Here is a 27,787-nt window from a genome sequence, read left to right on the forward strand (position 1 = left end):
TCCCCTCTAGCACGTTATCGATCCTACACTCAGTATTCGCCTACCCAGGGATCAGGTCCTCCAGACCTATCAAATCCACCTGGCTTTCACGATCTACCAAGATTTCCATTGCCTAGCCTATAACTAGGACTTCCCTTGCCTAACCACAGTTAGGACTAGTCACTCGATTGACTTCTCACCTTTGCCTAGCCATGACTAGGACTTCCCATGACCAAGCTTCATTAAACATACTTAAACATATTTGTTTGGACATTAAAACCTTGGAGGACGATTGCACCAACACTCATGACAACTATTTTTTATCCCTTATTCATATGATTTCTTTTTTTCTTTTTCTTTTTTTTTATGGTGCTTTAAAAATGTAGCACTAACACATATGCAAATATAAATACAAATGTAGATATTTTAATTTTTTTAAGTGAGTTTCCATGATTCGAGATCATCCAGTAACCAAAATGTAATTAAGAGGTCACCTTAGAAATGCAAGTACTAGTCTAGTTCTATGAATCATGACTATTTTCAAAGTTTTCAACCATCAAATTTAGGCAAGGTGTAAAGAGATCCTAAAATAAGACCAATACTCAAACTTTTATAGTAAAAATATTGCTCACTTCATGCTAATATAGATAGAAAAAGATAGATCACTAAATATACTAGCCCCATAAGTGACCAATAAGCCACATGAAATCTAGAACAAGCGTGCTATAGTATTTTGCTTTACGGAAAAAACAATCATGATGTACTAAATGATGCAACTAGAAAAAATGTTATTATGTAAAAAGAAATGTGCAAAAAGTAAATTATAACCTAACATATTCCCCTAGACTTAAAATTTTCATTATCCCAATAAAATTTAGAAATGTAATATGGAGGAAATTTTGAAGTTAGAGAAGTTACCAAGTGATGAGCACTGAATGGTCGAGACATTCATGTTCTTTAAAATATTTCTCTATTTGATATTTACATTCCTTCACAACTTTGAAACCTACAAAAACAAGATAGATAAGAAAAATTAAGTAGAGGATATGAGTTATTATGAATAAAGAAAAGGAACTAGAAATAAACTAAAAACTTAAATGAAAAATAAGAAAGAGGAACTTGGGTTGCGTCCCAAGAAGTTCTTGTTTAAGGTCATTAGCTCAACCCCTTATTTGGTCCACTTAAATTGTGATCTTGTTGGAGTGAGATACCTCTGGACTTTCCATCTTATGGCCCAAAATGCGGAGGGAGCTTTCATCGTGGGAATCACATCCAGAGAAATTGGTCTCTCCTTTTTCTTCTCCTTAAAGATTCTTCTTGACAGTTGGAGAAGGTTCACTTGAAGTACCCAGGCCAAAGGTGTGGTGATCATAGCTGATGTTGAGACCTTGTTCTGATGAAAGTGAAGTATAAGCAGAGGTGGGAGTGTCCAGCCTTGGGGTCTCCGGCTTTCCACCACTTCCCACCCGGAGGGCTACATACTATTGGCACCTTTGGAGGTCAGCAAGAGGGGAGGGGTGAATTGCCCTGAAAAATAAATCAACCATTTCTCGGCTTATAACTAAATAAAGAACACTTGTAAATAAAAATCAAAGAGACTAATTAAAAGAAAGCAGACACAAAGGAGTTACTTGGTTTGCAATCAGAAGATTGCTAATCCAAGGAGAATATGGCGCACTATCTGAAGATCTCCTTTGGATTAAGTAGCCTCTTACAGCGTTAACAGCACAGACAAAAAAGTATAGCACAGAGAATTAGATTACAAGTGAATTGATTTAACTGTGAAAATTAGTGCTATATTTATAGCACTGTTCGGGGCGCATAGAAGGGTTCCGGGCACCTTGGGAGGATAAAATTTTATCCCTTTCACACGGATCGTGGTTTAACCGTGATCTAGATAAAAACTCAGTCTGGGCGCCTGGAAGGGTTCCTGGCGCCTCGGACTGTTCCAGGCGCTTGGAATGGTTCCGAGCGCCCGAACCCCCAAAGTCAACTCCGATTGACTTTTTCCATCCGGGACCTCTGCTCCGGTTCAGCTCGCCTCGGTCCGGGTCTTCCACTCCGGCTCGCTAGCTTGGGTGATCTCGGCCATCCGGAATAGGACTCACCCGAACCCAACTTCCGGCCTTCTCCTCGAGTAGCCTTCCTTCCTGGTTTCTCGTCCCTCGAACGTCGCCTACGTCCTTCTCGTCCACCGGTGTACTCTTCCCCGGCACCTCGTCTCAGACGCACCGAGCCCGTCGGCTCTCTACCCATGTCGTCCTTCTCGCTAGCTGCGTCTTCCGCTCAACTTCCTGTGCTCCTAAGCTCCTGCACTCTTAGACACAAGGGTTAAATCAAACAGGACCTAACTTAACTTGTTTGATCACATCAAAACACTTTGGGGTTCCAACAATCTCCTCCTTTTTGATGTGAGCAACCCAAGTTAAGCTAGGGTAAAACAAACATAATGTAGAAACAAATAATTTTGCAAATAAGTGTAAGTAAGATTTTTCAATGAAAAATTTTGAATACACCTCCCCCTAGACTTAACATTCTTCTCCCCCTTTGATCACATAAAAAATTGTGATTCTTTAATAAGTCTAAGGTTGATCAAAAAAAATTTAAAAGAATTTACAATAAATTAGAAAATTTTAAGTGTTAAAAAAAACTAAGTATGAAAATTTTTGAGTAAAAAGAAATTTAATTTTCTAAGTTAAACATAACATTTTGTGCAACGGAATAACATATTTTAACAGAAATAATATTGAATTTTTTTAAATGAAACTTTTAGAAGAAATTTTAATAAGTGCTAAGAGTTGCAAAAAGTTTCTAAGTAAAAAAAAATTCTGAGTTAAAGATAATTTTAAAAAAATGAGAAAATTTCTCTAAGTTTTTGCAAACATAAATATTTTTTAGAACTATCTAAAATAAATTTAGTAACCCTTTAAAGCATTTCAAATTAATGCTTTTTCAGTTAGTCAATTAAACTTTTCATTTCAATACTTGGCTTCCAGGCAGTGGCGAGGCACTAGGCCTTCTTGGTTATTGGAGCAACAACCACTTTCTAGACAAAGCCTTATAAAGAAATTAAATGTTTAATTTTCTTACTGAAAATGCTAAGTCTAATTTTAAATTTAAATTAAATAGGTTTTTGGAACCCAATAGAGGTTCCTTCCTACAGGGTTAATCAAGTATGTTTTAGGAATATAAGCCTTTAATATTTTTCTGATTTAGCTTTTGTGAAACTTATAGTACCAGTTTAATCCTCTATAATTTCTAAAAGAAGAAATATTTGAACAAACATAATTTTTCAAGTTTTCTATTTCTTCTTTTAATTTATCATTTTCAAGTTTTACTTTTTCAAAGTCCTCAATTAGACAAGATTTTGCCAAAATTCTTTTTATTTCTAAATTTTCATTTTTTTTAATTTGGTATTTTTACTTTTTAACTTGAACATGGATTTTGCCATAGACTTAATTCCAAAATAAAGTTGATTAGGAGGTAAGAGACATACTTCACTTACCATATTAGACTTGAAACCTGACTCTCCCCCTGTTTCGCTGCATTCATCTGAAGTCGCTCCCCCTTCATCGATGCTGGGTTCCGATGTACTTTGCCCTTCATAGCTTACCATCAGTGCTAGTCCAGCATATTCTTGTACTTCGGATTCAGATGATGAAGTGTCATCCCAAGTAGCTTTTAGATTCTTGTGCTTCTTGGGTATCTTGACTTTATCTTTCTTGAGTTCTGGGCAATCCACTTTTAAGTGTCCTTCCTTTTGACACTGGTAGCAATGAACCCTTCTTCTATTTCTCAGATTCTTCTTATTCTATATTTCTTTAAATTTATTAGATCAAAAGAATTTTTTAAAATTCCTTACCATATACGCTTCTTGATCTTCTTCTAAGTCTGACTCAGGTTCATCCTTTTGGTTGCATTTAGTGCCATAATCTGGCTTGATTCCTTTGTTGTCCCTACACATCTGGTTTCATGTAATTCAAGAGTAGAAAATAATTCCTCTAGGGTACTTACCTCCAGGTCCTTTGAAATGTAGTAGGCATCGATTATCAAGGTCCATTCCAGAGTTCTGGGAAAGGCGTTGAGTGCGTAGCGTATGGTGTCCTAGTTGGTTACCATTTCACTGAGGTTCTCGAGTCCAGTAATTAACTCTTTTACCTTTGTGTGTAGATCAGCTACTTTTTCACCTCTTTCCAGACGGATGTTCTTCAGTTTGTTCTGGAGTATATCTCTTCTTGCGAGCTTGACTTCAGATGTGCCTTTGTGGAGTTCTAGGAATTTTTCCTAGAGTCTTTGGTCGATGAGTAGCTTCCGATGCAGTTGACTTCTTGAGGCGGCAGCACGCTCAGCAAGTGATACTCCGCTCGGTTATTCGCTACAGAATCATTTTGCTCGTTCTTCGTCCAAAGACTTTCTTCTTTTTCTTCTCCGTTTTGATTCGTTGGAGCTACAAAACCATATTTTATTATTAAATGAATTTCAAAATTGGTTTTCAGAAATACCTCAATACGACATTTCCAGTGTGCGAAATCTCCCTTGAATTTTGGTGGAACGATGCTTGGTCCGGCCATTGGTTCCTTTGCTTTGGTCGGCGGTTAATCCTTCTGAAGCATCCTTGCTCTGATACCATTTGTTGGTCCCTTTAGAGGCGGTAAGAGGGGAGGGGTAAATTGCCCTAAGAAATAAACCAACTCTTTCTCAGCTTATAACTAAATAAAGAACACTTGTAAATAAAAAACAAAGAGACTAATTAAAAGAAAGCAGACACAAAGGAGTTACTTGGTTTGCAATCAGAAGATTGCTAATCCAAGGAGAATATGACGCACTATCTGAAGATCTTTAGGAGGAGTAGCCTCTTACAGTGTTAATAGCACAGACAGAAAAGTATAGCATAGAGAATTGGATTACAAGTGAATTGATTTAATTGTGAAAATTAGTGCTATATTTAAAGTACTGTTCGGGGTGCCTGGAAGGGTTCCGGGCGCCCTGGGGGGGATAAAATTTTATCCCTTTTGCATAGATCGTGGTTTGACCGCGATCTAGATAAAAACTCGGTCCGAGCGCCCGGAAGGGTTCCGGCCACCCCGGACTATTTCGGGCGCTCGAAATGGTTTCGAGCGCCCTGACCCCCAAACTCAACTCCGGTTGACTTTTTTTATCTAGGACCTCTACTCTGGTTCAGCTTGCCTCGGTCTGGATCTTCTGCTCTGGCTCCGCAAGCTTGGGTGATCTCGGCCATCCGAAATAGGGCTCACCTGAACCCAACTTCCGGTCTTCTCCTCGAGCAGCCTTCCTTCCCGGTTTCTCGTTCCTTGAACGTTGCGTACGTTCTTCTCATCCACCGGTGTACTGTAAAATACTGGAAAAATGACGAATATTAATAAGGGAATTTTCCAGAATTTTTGGATATTTTTCGGGAATTTTTCGGAGCTCGTATGGACGAGTTAGCGGGGACCGGAACGGGGCCCAGAAAAGCCTGTTTGGGCTATCCGATTTAAGTGAGGAATTGTTCCTTAAATAAATTCTTTTATTAAATATTTCTTATTTCTTTTTTCTCTCTTATATCGCCGAATTCCTTAAGCCCGACCCGCACCTCATCTCTTCCCCGACGCCGCCGACTACTCCAAGCCCTAACCGCTGCCCTCTCCGCCGCCGAAGCCTTCACCCCTCGGTGCCCTAGCCACCCGACGCCGAGCCACTGCCGTCGGCGACGCACAGAGCAGCGCCGGTCAGCTTCCTCCTTTCTCCCAAGTCCGATTTCTCTGTGTCCTTCTTCCTCTCTGCCGCGTCTTGGCACAGCGCCGATCGCCTCTCCCTCCGCCCGGAGCAGCGCTGCCGCCGGCCTTCTTCAGCCCTAGAGCTTTCCCTCCGATCGTCGAGCAGAGCTTCTGCCCTAGCCGAGCGCCTTCGATTACTGCCGCCGGCGCCTCTTTCATTTCCGAGCAGTGCAGATTTGATCTAGGGCTCGAGTTCGGTGGCACATCTCTCCCCTTTTGTCAATTCAGTCACGTACGTTTACTGTGATAGTGCTGAATTGGGATTACCGGTGGCCGGATTGGAGGTAGATTTTCCTTGTATATTTGGATTTAGTAGTAGGGTGTTATCCTTGCTAAATCTGCCAACCAAACTGAGTTGTGCAGGGATATCGTCACTTCCGGCCAGATTCGAGAAAAAAAAACTGTAGCTTGTTGCTGGAATCAATACTGTCCCACTGTTTCTTGGTGAGTTTTGGATAGAAGTAAGAGCATTGTTATTAGAATAAATATAGATTACATGGTTAGGTATCAAGTTCATGTATTAATCTGACACAATTTGATTGTAGATAATTGGAGATACCTAATCCATTGTAGTTGTGGAAAGGGTTAGGGTTAGTGAGTTAACTCTAATTGAATAATGAAATTATGATTTGGTTTAGTTAATGAAGGCATGATAGAATTAACTAAATTAAATATGGACACAGGACTTTGACGCGAGACGAGTATCTCGGAGTCAGGATTTGGACCATTTTATCGGAGGCGGGTACTTTTGACTTATGTCATTTGATATGCTTAGTAATTAAATTAACATGTTGCATTAATTGTGTTTCTTATCTGTTTTCGGTTAATCACTGCCCAAATCTTACATGCTTGATTGATTGATTGGTTTTGCATCTCAGGTATATTTTACCTGTTTATATATGCTTATAGGGGTAGTGATATGCCATGCTTGACCATGTTCAGGACCTAGGTTTTTATACCTTCTGTGTACCTTGATTTGATATGATTCTTTGACCTAGGGTGCACATTTCTATATATATGGATTAGGTCAGGATGTTTATATGGTTATTGCCATGCATCATTTGCATGATTGCATGCTGTGCGATAGTCCGCTCCATTATTGCTGAGCACATCGCCAGTTACATGGATCTGCACACACCACCACTCATGGGTTAGTGGTCGATTCAGGCAGAGTGTGTTGCAGCAGGGACTCTGTTAGGCACCGTTGGTCCGCTCATGGGTAGTGTGACACAACGAGTTATCCGGCAGGGATTCCTCCCCGTCATCGTGTACCGGGAGTTGAGAGCATTGCGCTCCCCCATCTATGATTTGGGGTAGGAGGATAGGTGTACTCCGACAGCATCCCGTCCACTCGGTCACTCATCAGGAGTAGTGACGACAGAGTGCACGGTTGTCACAGCCCTACCCACTCGGCCTCACTTTTGTATGAGATGATCGACTGGCGTCAGGGGTGACCAGGACGCATCATTGGCATCATATGCATGATGCATTTATTGTTTGTGTTTGTGGTTGTTGCATTTATATGCTGCATATTGTTTGGATACCTATGTTTGACATGCATACAGGATTCCTATACCACTCGGACTGTTTGACCTTATACTCAGGACCTGGTTAGTACAGCATTCTCCTGTTTACTTCAGATGCATATTTATATCTTCCTTATATCAGGAGACTGTACGCATGATTAGTGTTAGGTGTTATTTCTTTACTTTGCATATCAATTGTACCTGCTGAGTGTTGGACTCACCCCGCCTCCATTGTTGATATTTTCAGGTTGATGCTGTCAGGAGAGAGTTCCAGTTGCTGGTCCCTGCAGACCTCGAGGATAGGATTTGGTTTCCGTTTTGGTTTCTTTTCTGTTATAGACTATTTAAAACTTGTTATGTTTTAGATTTATTCCCCTATGGACGTTGTATGGATTTTTGATGTCGATGAAATTGGATTTGGTTTTATTCTATTACATGCCTGCCTGGACGGCAGAAGAGGTAAGTTTGTCGGATTTGAGCTTTACGAGTGTAGTGGAGTAGGGTGGATTTCGAGTCAGGGTATTATTACTGCGTGGTTGTGTCAGCCAGAGGCTGAATATATATATAAACTGCGTGGTGATTGATTTTATTTATTGTTATGATTCCAGCCGCCTGTGGCTGAGTATTTAGTGCTTGTAGAAATTTTTGATTGTCCGTCGTACAGGGGAGATGTTCTCGACGGGGACTCCTCGGGGCGTGACAATTTAGTGGTATCGAGCAGGTTTGCGATCTTTTGTTTCGTATTTTGGATTTTCGGAATTTCTGATACCAATTTATTATTTGGTATCGAGCGGTTATGATACCGCTTTGGTGTTCGGAGATTTATCGGATACCGTTGTTGGTATTCGTGATATTTGGGTTAGCCTGTTTATGAGTCAAACCGGCATTATCGGATTTTCGATATGGTTATGTTTGGATTTCCGTTTGGATTTATTTGGATTTCGGTGATATACGTTCGAATTTTGAGGTCAAATTGGGAACTGGACATCTCCAGACAGCAAATAGGTATGTTGTTATTTTATGTTTGTTATATTGGTATTGATATCTGTAATTTAATTTAACAGATATGAGACGATCTACTCGTATTGCTGCGAGACGTGGTGCTGGACGACCACGTGCGAGGACCACGGGATCTCTGGATATGCCAGAGATGCCCACTGTTAGTGAGCCTGTCAGTCAGGGACAGACTCAGGATGCAGCGGGAGCATCGGGCTCCCAAATCCCGATAGCTCCTGTAGAGATACCTACTTTGGCCACACCGACGGTATCCACGCCTACCTTGTTTACAGTACCATCAGGGGTACCATTGGTGTACCCGACATCTGCTCCAGCGCAGCCTACGGTGTATTCAGGACCACCGCCACTTGGACCTACAGTGTACACGACACCAGTGGCACCTGTACCCCCAGTACCTACAGTAGCAGCAGCTGCTCCACATCCGGTACCTTTACCTACCGTGCCTCCAGTTGCCACCACTTTTGTTCCACAGGCAGTACCACCGACGGCTTATGCTCCGGTATATACAGCAGCACCGGGAGTTCCTCCTCCGGTCTATTCCGCGGTACCACCTGTTGTATCAGCTCCAGTGTTTCCGCCAGTTCCTGCAGCCGTCCCGACACAGATCACTGATATTGTCGCTGCACGAGCTAGGATTCCAGCACTGGCCGAGTCGATGAAGACTCGTTTCACTCTTTTCCGCGGGGATCTCGATCCGAGTATGGCTTTGTCGTGGATAGAGACTATGGAGCAGACTTTCTTCTATATGGCTTGCTCCGAGTGGGAGAAAGCAGAGCTGGCTGCCTATCATTTACGGGATGAAGCTAATGCCTGGTGGGTTACTCAGCGTGCTATTATGGGTGAGCGCAACGTCACATGGACCAGGTTCAGAGAGGCTTTTGAGAGCCGTTTCTTTCCACTGTCCTATCAGATGGCTCGCCGACAGGATTTTATGAGTCTGAGGCAGAATAATCGCTCTGTGACCGAGTATAATACTGAATTCCGCCGGTTTGCTCGTTGTTGTCCAGGGTGAGTTGCGGAGGATTCGCATGATGCAATTTATACAGGGATTGGATGGTTATCTGCATGTACAGCTTGCCGGATTAGGGATTTCATCTTACTCTGATGCATTGAATCGAGCTTTGATGATAGAGTTAGCTCGGCAGACATCATATCCGGACAGGAAAAGGAAGCATACGGGTCAGACATCTGGGCAGGTCCAGCAGACTCAGGCGACAGGACAGCCTCAGAGTAGTCGCAGACGGTCAGGTCAGGGTGCTTCTGGGGCGTCTCGTAGGCCTCAGAAATCAGGGCGGTCTTCTTCAGGACGTTCCCGGTTTTCTCAGCAGAACCGGCAACCGCCTTCCGGTGATACTCATTGTTTCAGATGTGGATCCAGAGATCACCTCACCCCAGCTTGCTCTCTGGGACAGTCAGTTTGCTTTTATTGCAAACTGCCGGGGCACCAGAGCCGAGATTGTCAGCTGAAGGCTCAGCACACGGCTTCCGGAGGGTCAGGTCAGAGGGGACAGTCTAGTCAGTCAGGGGCATATCGAGGAGGGCAGAAAGCCCAATCTTCACAGCGTCAGCAGGGAGCAGCTCCCTCCGCAGCAGCATTTGGCATGCTTGGACAGGAGTACTCCAGTGCTTCTGTAGCACCCCAGAGTTTTGCTCCAGGACCTTATTATCCGACTCAGGGGCAGTATCAGACTCAGTCCCAGCCAGCTGCACAGTATCAGTCACCATCCTCTCAGTCTTATCTGGCAGGCTTCTGCCCAGCCGCAGCAGCCGCTGGCAGCATTACCACCTCCTCCTCCGCCAGAGACTGGTCGTGTTCATGCGATTACCAGAGAGGATGCTCAGCGGGCCGACGGATCCGTTTTCCGTGGTACGATTTCTATTTATGCATTTACTGCTGATATTTTGATTGATACTGGTAGTTCGCATTCTTTTATATCCCGTACCTTTATGCGGGAGATTGGTAGATTACCTACTGTTAGGTTGCGGCGATTGACTGTCTCCCTACCGTCCGGTGATACTTTAGACGTCACCCAGGAGATCAGAGGTTGCCCGTTAGACTTTGGCAACATGATACTTACAGTAGATCTTCTAGTATTGGAGATGGTCGAGTTTGATATCATTCTTGGCATGGATTGGCTGTCAATATATCATGCTACCGTTGATTGCCAGACGAGGGTGGTCACCTTCCAGCCTCCGAACCAACCCTCGTGGAGTTTCACTGGCATCAGAGACGACGACATCTCGATTATTTCGGCGATTCAGGCAGGCCGCCTCACTATTATGGTTTTCGTTATCGTTGATCGATCGAGGACAGCAGAGTTCGCAGCTCTCCGATGTTCCTGTCCGGGAGTACCCGGATGTATTTCCGGAGGAGCTGCCAGGTTTGCCTCCCGAAGGCCGGTGGAATTTGCTATTGAGCTGATTGGAACCGCGCCGACATCGAAAGCTCCGTATCGTATGGCACCAAAAGAGTTGAACGAGTGAAGGTTCAACTCCGTGAGCTTTTAGACAGGGGATTTATTCGCCTAGTGTTTCACCATGGGGTTCTCCATTTGTCAAGAAAAGGATGGTACCATGAGGTTGTGTATTGACTACAGGCAGGTGAATGAATGACCATCGAAATAAATATCCATTACCACGGATCGAGGATTTGTTTGATCACCTCGAGGTACTTTGTATTCTAAGATTGATCGCGATCCGGATATCATCGATTGAGAGTCGAGATTACGATATCCGAAGAGCGACTTTCCGTGATACGGTCATTATGAGTTTTGGTAATGCCATTTGGGCTTACCAATGCTCCAGGTGTTTATGGATTTGATGAACCATATATTTCGGAGTCGGATCAGTTTGTTATCGTTTTCATTGATGACATATTGGTCTACTCTCGTTCCGAGGAGCATGCAGCATCTTCGCACGATCTTGGAGATTCTTCGACGACATCACCAGACGCGAAGTTCAAGTGTGCATTCGCTATCCTCATCGGTTTTCGGGACACGTGGTTTCTAGCGGTATTTCATTGATCCTCGAAGATCGAGGTCACCGGTTGGGAGCACCAAGTCGTTCGAGAGATCCGCAGGATTGGCCGGATATTACCGACGATTTGTCGAGGGATTCTCGCGTATTGCTATGCCACTGACACGTCTTACCCGGAAAGGCGTGAAGTTCATATGGTCCGAGGATTGTGAGACCAGCTTTCAGGAGCTGAAGCGGAGATTAGTGACGGCTCCAGTTTTGGTTTTACCTTCTGGAGAGGATGGATTTGTACTTTACACCGACGCATCTCTTCAGGGTTTAGGCGCTGTTTTGATGCAGCACGGCAGAGTAGTCTCTTATGCTTCTCATCAGCTGAAAGAGCATGAGAAGAACTACCCAGTTCATGACTTGGAGTTAGCTGCCATCATCTTTGCTCTGAAGCTTTGGCGTCATCATTTATACGGTATCACATTTGAGATTCTCACTGATCATAAGAGTCTCAAATACATTTTCACTCAGAAGGAGCTTAATCTCCGACAGAGGAGATGGATGGAGTTCCTGAAGGACTACGATTGTACCATTAGCTACCACCCTGGGAAAGCTAATGTGGTTGCAGATGCACTCAGCAGGAAGTCCAGAGGGACTTTGGCTTGCCACCGGGCTTCAGTCACGGACTTGATTCAGAGTTTCTCGGAGTTAGATCTCGAGGAGCAGGGACAGACAGAGCAGGGTATTTTGGTTACCATGGTTGCTCAGTCGTCGATCAGGACGAGGATCCGAGAGGCACAGGCTAGTGATCAGCATTTGCAGTTTATTAGCAGTCAGATAGCTTCCGGGCAGCAGACCGAGTTTACACGAGACGAGGAGGGTATCATATACTTCCGAGGCAGATTATGCGTACCTCAGTCTCATCCGGTCTTACAGGAGCTACTTCAGGAGGCACACCGTTCTCGATTTGCGATCCATCCAGGTGGGACCCGCATGTATCGAGACTTGAGGCGTTCCTACTGGTGGAACGGCATGAAGAAAGACATCGCGGATTTCGTAGCTAGATGTCTTGTCTGTCAGCAGGTGAAGGCTGAACACCAGAGACCTGCAGGGTTACTTCAGCGGATTCCTATTCCTGAGTGGAAGTGGGATCACATTACCATGGACTTTGTGGTAGGGTTGCTGAGGACACGACGAGGCCATGACGCGATTTGGGTAATCGTTGATCGATTAACCAAATCTGCGCATTTCTTAGCGATTCAGAGGACTGATTCCCTGGATCGATTGGCAGATCTGTACTGCCGAGAGATCATCAGACTACATGGTGTTCCATTGAGTATCATTTCGGATAGAGATCCACGGTTTACGTCTCGTTTCTGGCAGAGTCTGCAACAGGCCTTGGGCACACAGCTCCGTTTCAGTACAGCTTTCCATCCGCAGACAGATGGACAGTCAGAGCGGACCATTCAGACTTTAGAGGACCTGCTGAGGTCATGTGTTATGGATTTCGGAGGCAGTTGGGAGGACCATCTGCCGTTGGTTGAGTTTGCCTACAACAACAGCTTCCATTCGGCTATCCAGATGGCACCGTTTGAGGCGTTGTATGGTAGACCTTGTCGGACACCCGTCCTTTGGGATGAGGTTGGAGAGGCCCAGCTGTTGGGACCTCATAGAGTTCAGCAGGATGCAGAGTTGGTCCGTACTATCAGACGGAGGATGTCAGAGGCGCAGGATCGCCAGAAGAGTTATGCTGATCGGAGACGCAGACCACTAGAGTTCTCTGTTGGCGACCATGTATTTCTACGAGTTTCACCCACAAAAGGGGTGAAGAGATTTGGCCTCAGAGGTAAGCTAGCTCCACGGTACATTGGTCCTTTCGAGATCTTGGAGAGGATCGGAGCGGTAGCTTACCGATTGGCACTACCACCGTCCCTGTCAGGCGTTCACGATGTATTTCACGTATCGATGCTGAGGAGATACGTGCCTGATCCGACACATGTGCTGGCAGATATCCCAGTTCCAGTTCAGCCTGACATTACATATGAGGAGGTTCCGGTACGGATTATCGACCGGAAAGAGCGTCAGTTGCGGAACAAGACTATCCGACTGGTTAAAGTCGGATGGCAGCACCATTCGGACGAGGAGGCTACTTGGGAGCTCGAGGACACTATCCGAGCTCGATATCCTCATCTTTTCACTTGAGGTATGTGATTTATTTACCGTTCAGCATTTATACTCTATGTATGTTGTTTGTACTTGCTGATGGTAGATATTGAAATTTGGGGACCAAATTTTTATTAGTGGGGGAGAATGTAAAATACTGGAAAAATGACGAATATTAATAAGGGAATTTTCCAGAATTTTTGGATATTTTTCGGGAATTTTTCGGAGCTCGTATGGACGAGTTAGCGGGGACCGGAACGGGGCCCAGAAAAGCCTGTTTGGGCTATCCGATTTAAGTGAGGAATTGTTCCTTAAATAAATTCTTTTATTAAATATTTCTTATTTCTTTTTTCTCTCTTATATCGCCGAATTCCTTAAGCCCGACCCGCACCTCATCTCTTCCCCGACGCCGCCGACTACTCCAAGCCCTAACCGCTGCCCTCTCCGCCGCCGAAGCCTTCACCCCTCGGTGCCCTAGCCACCCGACGCCGAGCCACTGCCGTCGGCGACGCACAGAGCAGCGCCGGTCAGCTTCCTCCTTTCTCCCAAGTCCGATTTCTCTGTGTCCTTCTTCCTCTCTGCCGCGTCTTGGCACAGCGCCGATCGCCTCTCCCTCCGCCCGGAGCATTGCTGCCGCCGGCCTTCTTCAGCCCTAGAGCTTTCCCTCCGATCGTCGAGCAGAGCTTCTGCCCTAGCCGAGCGCCTTCGATTACTGCCGCCGGCGCCTCTTTCATTTCCGAGCAGTGCAGATTTGATCTAGGGCTCGAGTTCGGTGGCACATCTCTCCCCTTTTGTCAATTCAGTCACGTACGTTTACTGTGATAGTGCTGAATTGGGATTACCGGTGGCCGGATTGGAGGTAGATTTTCCTTGTATATTTGGATTTAGTAGTAGGGTGTTATCCTTGCTAAATCTGCCAACCAAACTGAGTTGTGCAGGGATATCGTCACTTCCGGCCAGATTCGAGAAAAAAAAACTGTAGCTTGTTGCTGGAATCAATACTGTCCCACTGTTTCTTGGTGAGTTTTGGATAGAAGTAAGAGCATTGTTATTAGAATAAATATAGATTACATGGTTAGGTATCAAGTTCATGTATTAATCTGACACAATTTGATTGTAGATAATTGGAGATACCTAATCCATTGTAGTTGTGGAAAGGGTTAGGGTTAGTGAGTTAACTCTAATTGAATAATGAAATTATGATTTGGTTTAGTTAATGAAGGCATGATAGAATTAACTAAATTAAATATGGACACAGGACTTTGACGCGAGACGAGTATCTCGGAGTCAGGATTTGGACCATTTTATCGGAGGCGGGTACTTTTGACTTATGTCATTTGATATGCTTAGTAATTAAATTAACATGCTGCATTAATTGTGTTTCTTATCTGTTTTCGGTTAATCACTGCCCAAATCTTACATGCTTGATTGATTGATTGGTTTTGCATCTCAGGTATATTTTACCTGTTTATATATGCTTATAGGGGTAGTGATATGCCATGCTTGACCATGTTCAGGACCTAGGTTTTTATACCTTCTGTGTACCTTGATTTGATATGATTCTTTGACCTAGGGTGCACATTTCTATATATATGGATTAGGTCAGGATGTTTATATGGTTATTGCCATGCATCATTTGCATGATTGCATGCTGTGCGATAGTCCGCTCCATTATTGCTGAGCACATCGCCAGTTACATGGATCTGCACACACCACCACTCATGGGTTAGTGGTCGATTCAGGCTGAGTGTGTCGCAGCAGGGACTCTGTTAGGCACCGTTGGTCCGCTCATGGGTAGTGTGACACAACGAGTTATCCGGCAGGGATTCCTCCCCGTCTTTGAGTACCGGGAGTTGAGAGCATTGCGCTCCCCCATCTATGATTTGGGGTAGGAGGATAGGTGTACTCCGACAGCATCCCGTCCACTCGGTCACTCATCAGGAGTAGTGACGACAGAGTGCACGGTTGTCACAGCCCTACCCACTCGGCCTCACTTTTGTATGAGATGATCGACTGGCGTCAGGGGTGACCAGGACGCATCATTGGCATCATATGCATGATGCATTTATTGTTTGTGTTTGTGGTTGTTGCATTTATATGCTGCATATTGTTTGGATACCTATGTTTGACATGCATACAGGATTCCTATACCACTCGGACTGTTTGACCTTATACTCAGGACCTGGTTAGTACAGCATTCTCCTGTTTACTTCAGATGCATATTTATATCTTCCTTATATCAGGAGACTGTACGCATGATTAGTGTTAGGTGTTATTTCTTTACTTTGCATATCAATTGTACTTGCTGAGTGTTGGACTCACCCGCCTCCATTGTTGATATTTTCAGGTTGATGCTGTCAGGAGAGAGTTCCAGTTGCTGGTCCCTGCAGACCTCGAGGATAGGATTTGGTTTCCGTTTTGGTTTCTTTTCTGTTATAGACTATTTAAAACTTGTTATGTTTTAGATTTATTCCCCTATGGACGTTGTATGGATTTTTGATGTCGATGAAATTGGATTTGGTTTTATTCTATTACATGCCTGCCTGGACGGCAGAAGAGGTAAGTTTGTCGGATTTGAGCTTTACGAGTGTAGTGGAGTAGGGTGGATTTCGAGTCAGGGTATTATTACTGCGTGGTTGTGTCAGCCAGAGGCTGAATATATATATAAACTGCGTGGTGATTGATTTTATTTATTGTTATGATTCCAGCCGCCTGTGGCTGAGTATTTAGTGCTTGTAGAAATTTTTGATTGTCCGTCGTACAGGGGAGATGCTGCCGAAATTTTCTCGGACAGGGACTCCTCTGGGGGCGTGACATGTACTCTTCCACAGCACCTCGTCCCTCGGACGCACCGAGTCTGTCGGCTCTCTCCCCGTGTTGTCCTTCTCGCTAGTCGCGTCTTCTGCTAGACTTCTTGTGCTCCTAAGCTCCTACACACTTAGACACAAGGGTTAAACCAAATAGGACCTAACTTAACTTGTTTGATCACATCAAAACACCTTGGGGTTCCAACACATACAAGTGTCAACATCTACCTCATTTATGATCCCATCATCCATCAAGAATGTATTATCAGAAGTTGCAAAAGGAATAATAGCAAGACTGGTTTAAGATGCATCAATGATCCCCGACAACAACTCTAAAAACTTGATGTGTTGCCTATAAGTAAACGGGTATCATCAAGTAATAAAATATCGATCCCATAGGTACTGTTGATTAAGCACTAGTTAACTTAGCATGGTGAATTATCTAGATAATTATAAGGGTGGTTTTGGTCACTAATATTTAAGAGAGAAAGAAAAGGGAAGAGAGAGAGTAGAGAGTAAAGAGTGAATAAGCATAGGTGAGTGAAAAATGATAGATTCTAGGATTTCAGTTTTGTTATAATGCTAGTAATGCCCCTATGCATTGTTCATCTACCTAACTCCATGCTTACACTTGTATAGGAATTCTAACACCCCTGCGTAGGTCATACTGAAGAGTTTACCCAAGTTCTCACATCATTACATAAAGAAGTAACTATAGAAAGTCCGGTAATGAGATACCCCTGTCACTAGGGCCCCTCGATCATACAATTCTAGAGTTAATTGATTTACTTCCTAATGGTATATTAATGTAATTAAGTAGAAGAGGTAACCTAGAAAGTCCAGTTAAAGGGATATCCTCTGTCACAGGGCTCCCCAGTCATACAATCGCTAGATTACACAAATCACTTCCTAATATTAATTTGGGAGAAACTCCTAAAACTCTAATTAACCTCCCTAGTAGAGAATCAATCCTTGTTTCAAGCAAATGCCATAGAAAATAAGAGATATCTTCTGTCATAAGGTCCCATGATTTTACAATCCAAGGCCCTTCCCCTACAAGTATTAACCTCATACACATTTTGTCAAACGCATACAAGGCACAACATACAAAAACAAGTTATAAACATTTCATTGAATAAGAAAATATGAAAGTACATAGTTCATACATCAACATCACATCATAAATACTCCCTATATCTTAAGAATCAGAGGAAGAGATAGGAAATAAAGCAATCTACAACCCAAAACATAAAGAGAAGAGAAGAAAAGACTTATCCATGTAGCATCAATCTTCTTGGATGCAATCCTTATTCTAGAGGTGGATGGATCGGCGAAGATGGAAGATCTCGGGTTCCCCCAAGGGGGAGAACCCTTTTCCAAGGAATGGGGGAAAGTTCCAAGTTAAAGATTCGTGAAAAGGGGAGAAAACTCCCTTAAATAGAGCTAGAGACAAGCCTAGCATGGCCCCTACCACGACCATTTGTAATCCACACAACCAAGGTCAACCTCGGCTCTAGTCCGATGGCATGGCTATGTAGATTCACACGGTCGTGTACTATCTGTTGGGGTTGCAAGGTTGCAAACATAGTCCCATATTGAAAACACATGGGAAAGATCATGGGTTCATAAGAGAAAAGATATCTCCATTGGTATGAGGCCTTTTGGGGAGAGCCCAAGAGCAAAGCCATGAGGGTCTAAGCCCAAAGTGGACAATATCATGCTATTGTGGAGATATCTAAATTCTTTTCGATCCTACAATTGGTATCAGAGTCCGGACTGCCAGAAGGTTTAACCGCCGACTGTGCACAAGAGCTATAGTCTGATTGAGCCATGTGGGTACAATATTAACCTCGAACAAAGAAAGTGGGGGCTCCTGTGTTCGAATCAAGAGGACCAGACACCAGGCAGGAAGTCCTAGTTGCGACTAGGCAATGAAGTCCTACTAGGTCGGGTGGACCGAGGGGCAGGAAGACTTGGTGGGTCGAGGATTGGACGTGGGAAACCTATGGTCCTTTGTTTGATGGGGGGATTGTTGGGGTTGCAAGGTTGTAAACATAGTCCCATATTGAAAACACATGGGAAAGATCATGGGTTCATAAGAGAAAAGATATCTCCATTGGTATGAGGCCTTTTGGGGAGAGCCCAAGAGCAAAGTCATGAGGGTCTAGACCCAAAGTGGACAATATCATGCTATTGTGGAGATATCTAAATTCTTTTCGATCCTACACTATCTTGTCTCAAGAAAATCCACACATCCATGTGAATCCACATGGTCGGGGCTTTCTTCTTCTCTTCTTCAGGGCACAGTCATGTGGAATCCACACGGTCATGTGCTTTCTCCTCTCTAGAAAGTGGCATGGCTATGTGGAATCCACACGAACGGGGCATTCTTCTTCTCTTCATCAGGGCACAGTTGTGTGGAATCCACACGGCCATGTGCTTTCTCTTCTCTAGCAAGTGACATGGCTGTGTGGAATCCACATGATCGGATCCTTTTTCTTTGTTTGTTCTCCAAGGTACCTACAAGTGTCATTTTTGCTCCAAAAATATGTCCTATAAATGAAAACAAGTAAAAAGTAGATCTCTAAATAAAAAGAGTATAAATATGACATTATAATGAAATAGGGTGCAATAAACATAGATTATACTAATAAAATACAAATAGATATGTGTTAAAGTATATATAAAAGTGTATATAATCTATGCACATTACTCGACTTTCACTCAACTTATTTACTCTGACTGTACTTGACCAGGTGTTTAGTATGTCTGACCGGACCCTACGTCCGATGGACTGGGGCGCTCGGTCGGGATAATGGGTGCTTAACTACATACTTCCTTGTACTTCATCATTGATTATGAAATTAAATTTCGAGGTCATCCCAACCAGAGGGTCCAGTCGAGCATGCCCTTGGTTTAACACTCACGGTCCATCTAGAATGGAGGTCTGATTGGGCATTCTCCTATTCTAAATGATGTTGACCACCCCTTGACCTTGACTTTGACTTTCATGTCAACCAACCTCTTAGATTTTAATCCCCCTCAAGAGGGACCACCTTGAACACCGTATCAATGTGTACTTCAACTCATGCTAAATTCATGTTATATAATTAAAGGCTTTTAATTAATTATGTATCATTCTTGATTTTGTATATTATAGTTGATATTCTCCCTACCCCTAAGGAAGTAAATTTACTTGGCACCCCCTCCATATTAAATTTGAGTCACCACAATGGGGTGAGACATCAACTTCACAATTTTACATAAACTCAGAGGAAGAAATCGGATGTTCTTAATCAAAGTTTAGTGAAAGTTAATCGAGAATTAGTTGTCATATTGGAAAAGGAAGGTATTTCTTATCCAACTAGCCACCCCACCAAGGTATTTCTTGTGATGAGGAGAGGACGTGAAAGAAGTCACTATAACCTCAGGTCCACCCCTAAAGATACACTAAATTGGCTAGCATTGTTCCCGTGTAGGAAGAGGACCGGTAGAAAAATATAGGAGGGTGAAGGAGGTAACTTGGAGATAAAGTCTAGCAAGGTTGATTTTGCAATGAAAGAAGAAGATAAAATTATATTAGTTGACAATGAAATTGATGATTTGAAGAAGAGGTTGATCAAAGAAAAGCAAGGGAGAAATAAATTAACACTATGAGATTGAATTCTATTAAAATAAGTTAGCATTTATACATCAATATTTAAGTTTGATTAAAGTAATTGTATTTTCTTTAATTTGACTTTTGCATTTGTTAAATACATTGAGTTTGATTTATTTATAGTATTTGAAAGGAAAATTCAAAGAAACAAAAAAGAAAAAACAAGAACATATGGACTACTTGATAAAATTCCTTCAAAATACGAGATGACCTACTTCTAGGTTCCTATAGGAGGAAGGATACTACTCATTAACGATAAATGATTTCCTCATATGTGTCTTAGGTGACATATTTACAGAGGAGGAAGTAATTGATGCTTATAGTTCATTACTCTTTAGGGAAGCATCCTCATCTAATAGGTCATATAATAAATTCATATATTGATCAACCAGATTCATGGTAAGAATTTGACTTCATATTATATTTTTTATGTTTGTGATATTATTACACTAATTTATGATTATATATTGAATCTTACAGTCATCATCGTATGAACATTTAGGGAAAACAACTTATATCATATTATGAAAATAAATCCGATAGATCAAGAAGTTAGATATATTTCTATATCTATAAATACTTATCAAGCACATTATCATTTAATGGTCATAGACACCAAGGCAAAAATGTTTTACAATTTTAATTCATTGTCCTACAACTATAAATATAATGGACATTTTGTAGCACTAGTTAGTATTAATTCTTTTTCATTTATATTCTAGTATTATGATACTTATTATATCTTTTTATGAAAATATTTTTGTCCATCTAATGCTCACAGGTCTCTAGATTGAAAGTGTTTTCCAATGATAAATTAAAGGAACTGCATGATAGATTACCAAATTTTCACCCTTTAGATGACTAGGCCTCTACTAAAGTAGATTCTCCTAAACAAATATTATCGTAAGCAACTTATTACATTATTAGTAAATTTCAATGGTACATTGTCATTATAATTTTGTTACTATTTAAATTTTGTGGTATTGCATGAATGATTGTGTCTTTTTTGTTATGAAATATATTAGACATCTTTTGTACAATATTGATATAGAATTCACACAAAAAGGCATTCATAAATTTAGAGTGGAGGATGCATTATCAATCATTAGGGACAAATGTTGTAAAATCAAAGTAAAATGAATTATTAATGTTGTTGTTGACGTGTTGTAATATGTTTGTATTTTGTATATCAAAGTTCGAAGTACATTTGTTTGTTGTAGATTTATGCTTCAGATAATTATTAGGTATGAAATTTTTTTAGTCTAGATTCTTGTTATTATTCATTTTTATTATTCTAAATTATTGTGTTGTGTTGTGTTGTGTTGTGTTGTATTGTCTTGTGTTGTTCTTGCATTGGAATGTTTGAAATTATTGTGTTGTGTATTGTTCTTGTATTGGAATGTGAAAAATTGTTGTGTTGTGTTGTGTTATTCTAAATTTAGTTTGTATTAGATTGTGTGTAAAATTGTTGTGTTGCTCTAGTATTGGATTGATATTGTATTATGTAAAATTGTAGTATTGTGTTGTATTGTTCTAAATTGATCTTGTCTCGGATTGTGTAAAATTGCTATGTTGTTCTTGTATTAGATTGATATTAAATTGTGTAAAATTGTAGTATTATGTTCTAAATTATTCTTGTATTGGAATGTTTGAAATTGTTGTGTTGTGTGTTCTTCTGGTATTAGAATGTTTAAAATTATTGTCTTGTGTTATTCTAAATTAATCTTGTATTGGATTCTCTGTAAAATTGTTGTTGTGTTGTATTATTTGTTATGATGTATCGTAATGAAGTTAGAGGGCATTTATACATTCAAGAGACTAGCCCAAACACATAGGATATGACCCCATGTGAATCCGATGTCATTTGGTCCATCAGTCGATTTTGACCAAAATCGGATGATAGAATTAAGCTACCATAAAAATAAAACTTTTAACATCATCAAAAAGAGAGAAGTTCCAGAATCTCAAATATGGTGTGGTTCAGTAATCGTCATCTACATTCCATTTATATTGAGCTTACAACGTCATTTTTCGTGCCCAAATCATGTTCAAAAATTTATAGCTCTCAATACAATGTATCATAATGAAGTTAGAGGGCATTTACATATTTAGGAGATTAGCCCGAGCACATAGGATCCAATCTCATGACGATCCGATGTCATTTGGTTCATCAATCAATTTTGACCAAAATTGGCTGATGGACTTCAGCTATCCGAAAAATAAAAACTTGATCACCAACAAAAAGAAGGAAATTCAAGGATCTCAAATATAGTGTGGTTTAGTGATTATCATCTATGTTTCATTTATATTGAGCTTACGACATCATTTATAATGCTTGAATCATATTTAAAAATTTATAGCTCTTAATATGATGTATCATAATGAAGTTAGAGGGTATTTACACATTCAGGAGACTAGTCCAAACACATAAGATCCGACCCCATGTCGATCCGATGTCATTTGGTCCATCAGGCAGCTTTGACCAAAATCGATAGATGGACCTAAGCTACCTTAAAATAAAACTTTTAACATCATCAAAAAGAGAGAAGCTCTAGGATCTCAAATATAGTGTGGTTCAGTAATCATCATCTATGTTTCATTTATATTGAGCTAACAACGTCATTTCTTGTACCCAAATCGTGTTCAAAAATTTGTAGCTCTCAATACAATGTATCGTAATGAAGTTAGAGGGCATTACATATTTAAGAGACCAGCCTTGACACATAAGATTCGACCACATGTCGATCCAATGTCATTTGATCCATCAGCCGATTTTGACCAAAACTGGCTTATGGACTTTAGCTATCCGAAAAATAAAAAATTTATCACCAACAGAAAGAGAAAAAAAATCAAGGATCTCAAATATGGCATGGTTCAGTGTTTATCATATATGTTTCATTTATATTGAACTTATGCCATCATTTATTGTGATTGAATCATGTTCAAAAATTTGTAACTCTCAATATGATGTATCATAATAAAGTTAGAGGGCATTTACATATTCAGGAGACCATCCCGAATACATAGGATCCGGGCCCATGTTGTTCCCATGTCGTTTAGTTCATCAAGCGATTTTGACCAAAAATGGCTAATAGACTTCAGCTATCTGAAAAATAAAAATTTTAACACTATCATAAAGAGAGAAACTCAAGGATCTCAAATATGATGTGGTTCAATGATTATCATCTAAGTTTCATTTATATTGAGCTTATGATGTAATTTGTCAATCAATCAAATTTGCCAAGCAGTCGTTTGATATATTATCAGTCGAATTGATTGTGTTAACAATCGAAACAATTCATCTTTGTGCACTTCAAAAAATGAAACAATCGACTAATTTATTGCATCAGTTGAATTGATTAGTCTGTGTACACTTTAGAAAATGAATCAATTGACTAATATCTAGTCTCAGTTGAATCAATTCATCTCTATGCACTTTAGATTGTGAATCAATCAACTGATACATAGTCTTAGTCGAATTGATTCGTCTTTGTGCACTTTAGAAAATGGATCAGTTGACTGATATCTAGTCTTAGTTGAATTGATTCATCTTTGTACACTTCAGAAACTGAATCAGTAGAATCAATCCCTGAATTAGTCAAATTGATCCTTGATATCAATCGAATTGATTAGTCTTTGTTCAAATTAGAAACTAAAATAGTCGACTGACCAGAAATATGATTTGTAGGCTCAATATAAATGAAATGTAGATAATGATCACTGAACTACACTATATTTAAGATCCTTAATCCCTCCTCTTTCTTAATATTTAAAAAATTTAATTTTTAGAATTTTTAAAGTCCATCAGCCAGTTTTGACCAAAATCAGCTGATGGACAAAACTACATCGGATTGACATGGGGTTAATTTCTATGTTCGGGCTTGTATATTGAACATGAAAATGGCCATTAACATGATTATGATACATCGTATTAAGAGCAACGATTTTTTAAACACGATTTGGCCACGAGAAATGAGATTTGTAGGCTTAATATAAATGAAAAGTAGATGATGATCACTAAACCATACCATATTTGAGATTCTTGATCCCTCCTCTTTCTTAATATTATAAAATTTTAATTTTTATATTTTTTAAAGTCCATCAGCTGATTTTGACCAAAATTGACTGATGGATAAAACTATATCGGATCAACATGGGGCCAGGTCCTATGTGTTCGGGCTTGTATACTGAACTTGAAAATGCCCATTAAAATGGTTACGATACATTGTATTAAGAGCAGTGATTTTTTGAATATGATTGGCCATGAGAAATGGGGTTTATAGGCTCAATATAAATGAAATGTAGATAATGATCACTGAACCACACCATATTTGAGATCCTTGATCCCTCCTCTTTCTTAATATTTTAAAATTTTAACTTTTAGATTTTTTAAAGTCCATTAGTCAATTTGACCAAAACTGACTAATGGACCAAACTACATCAGATCGACATGGGATCAAGTCCTATGTGTTAGGGCTTGTATACTGCACTTAGAAATGCCCATTAACATGATTATAATACATCATATTAAGAGCAATGGTTTTTTGAATATGATTCAGTCACGAAAAATGAGGTTTGTAGGCTTAATATAAATGAAATGTAGATAATGATCACTAAACTATGTCATATTTGAGATCCTTGATCCCTCCTCTTTCTTAATATTTTAATTTTTTAATTTTTAGAATCTCTAAAATTCATCAGCCAATTTTGACCAAAATCAACTGATAGACCAAAACTACATCAGATCAATATAGGGTCAGGTTTTTTGTGTTCAAGCTTGTATACTAAAATTGAAAAATGTCATTAACATGATTACAATATATCGTATTGAAAGTAGTGCTTTTTTAAAAATGATTCGGCCATGAGAAATAAGGTTTGTGGCCTCAATATAAATGAAATATAGATGATGATCACTAAACCATGCCATATTTGAGATCCTTGATCCCTCCTCTTTCTTAATATTTTAAAATTTTAATTTTAGAATCTCTAAAGTCCATCAGTCGATTTTAACCAAAATCGGCTGATGGATCAAACTACATCGGATCGACATGAGATTAGGTCCTATGTATTTGGGATGATCTCCTAAATGTCTAAATGCCCTCTAACATCATTAGAGTACATCGTATTAAGAGCAGTGATTTTTTGAACATAATTTAGCTATGAGAAATAATATTAATTTACTAGTCGACTGATACTTTTGTTAGTCGAATTGATCAATGTATCGATTCGACTGGGAAGTTATTAGGAAGGGAACAAAGATGAATTGATTTAACTGATATGAAAAATAAGTCAACTGATTCAATTTTTGAAGTAATCATAGATGAATCAATTCAACTGATATGAAATATTAGTCAACTGGTTTCATTTCTGGTGAAGTTCTGATATAGAAATCAATTCAACTAATATCACCATCAATTTGACTAATAATTATATGAGTCAACTGAATGACAAATAGATTTGATTGAATGATAATTGAATCACTCAAACACACCATATTTGTGATCTTTGATCCCTCCTCATTCTCAAGATGTGAAATTTATGATTTTTAGAGTTGCTAAGGTCCATCAGCAGATTTTGATCACAAAGAGACATCGGATTGACATAGGATCATTTCCTATATTTTTGGACTAGTGTCTTGAACGTATCCATGCCCTCAAACAATGTTACGATACACCATATCTAGAGCAGCAATTTTATGAACACTACTTTACACAACATTTAATTTTTACACAATACTTTACACAATCCAATACAAAAATAATTTAGAACACAATAATTTTATAAAATTTAATAACAATCCATTAGATTGTTTTAATGGTGAATGTCTATCATCCATTTTTCAAATATTGCATTAAAAATATTCTAATTGCACATACCAACACTCACAATTTATATCTCTACATAAAGGAACATAAAACATAACATAGGCAACATTACATTGAGATATTTAAATATATTTAGCAAAATACACATCTGAATATATTTAGAAAAATACACTTATATGTCCATTCATTACATTGATAAGCTTGTATGCCAAATACATACAAAAGTTGAGCACTATCACAAAATAATATCAATACATGTATCAACTTGTTGGAGACATTCTACATGATCTTTTATTATGACCCAGTTGTTTGCACCTACTACACTTGTTTTTAACCTTTCTCGTATTCTTGGATGGGATCTTTGCCTTCTTCTAGGTTGCACAACGCTACTAGGTGGTAAAACAATACATTCTTGTCCATGTTTTGGACAATATTGTTTACTTCTACATGGATATATATGATCCATATAAGTACTTTTCCAAGTTTCAAATAAAAAATAATGCTCATAATACTTATATGGGTCTATGTTCCTATATAAACACACTGTCATAGTGTGTGAGCAAGAAAGCCCTAAAATCTAAAACTCATCACAATCCAATTTACAAAACTCCATGTCAATTATATAGGATGATGATGAAGTTTGTATCTCCATTTCTATTTTAGTATGTTGATGAACTGTAAAGTACCCAATTTTTTGTCTCCTAGTGGCAATCTCCTTCATAGCTAATGGCGTCAATACTCCTACAAAATTAGCACCTGCTCCCTATAGTTATAAAACCATTAAGCAACATTCCTCCTTGTGTTGTTTATTAGTATTGTAATTGGGAGTTCTCAAGTTTTCTTGAACAATGCATTTATGTTTTAGAATAATTTATTGTCAACATTGAGTACCTTCTACCAGGGAAATGTGCATTTGCCCATTTTGTAGGTTCTATATTTTAAAGTCATTTATAAGCATCTACATGTGTCTCTGTCATAGTCTGCATGATTTGATCAAATTGTGGAATTGTATTTGCTCTAGCTGCAACCCAAAATAATCATAATGCATATCTATCATGGGTATTTATAACCATAATACAAGATGGGTGATGAGAACATAATTCATGGTAAGTAGTGGGGTAAACTTTACTCATTACATATAATATTCCACAATGTCTATAAGATATAATTGTCATATTTGATGGATCAACTGCAAGAAATATCTTTAAATGATTTAAAAACCATTCTCATATAAAGTCACACTCAACCTCAACAATTGTAAAGCCAACTGGAAGCAAATTTCCATTACTATCTACTGTTGTGGCCATCAATAATACGCCAAGATACTTGCCCCTTAGGTGTGTTGTATTAATTTCAATTAATTTTTAAAAATATGTTCGAAAAACTCTTCCACATGTACCAAAAGCCCAAAAATAATATTAAAATTTATCACCATTTCTTTTCAATGCAACGTATGTATCTAGGTCTCTATATTAGCTCACAAAATAGTCTAGGAAGATCACCATAATCCTTATCGAAGTCGCCTACCACCTTATTTATAGCTTTCACACATGCATAGTATGCCTTTTGATATGATATATTCACTTCAAATCTTTTCATCTTATTCTGAATGTTTATGGGTCTATAATCTTCTGATGCCACAAAATGATTTTCAATCTGAGAAGCTATAAATGAAGATGTGCATGCGGGATGATTAGTGGTTGTCATACTAAGACCACACTGATGACGCTCTAAATATTTTGTAACCATGAACTCAATATATCCCCTTGCAATAATTATCTATGTGTAATTTCCTTCATCACAAATTACTTTAACTTTACTCTTCCTGGTATCCTTTATTTTGTATGTAAAGCATCTATTCATAGTATATTTAGTAAGTGCATTTTTAAAATGTTTTTGGGTTGCATATACCTACAATCAGAATTTATATATGTTTATCTTAGTACTACTAAAATTGAGTTGAGTTGACATTATGAAAGTTAAAAACAAAAAGATACATTACCTAACCAAAAAAAAAATCCTCAACATAATCAAATACTTCTTCCATTAGCAATGAAACAAGTCTTGTGTT

This window comes from Zingiber officinale, chromosome 1B (genome assembly GCF_018446385.1).
Source record: "Zingiber officinale cultivar Zhangliang chromosome 1B, Zo_v1.1, whole genome shotgun sequence".
In the NCBI taxonomy this organism is placed as follows: Eukaryota; Viridiplantae; Streptophyta; class Magnoliopsida; order Zingiberales; family Zingiberaceae; genus Zingiber; species Zingiber officinale.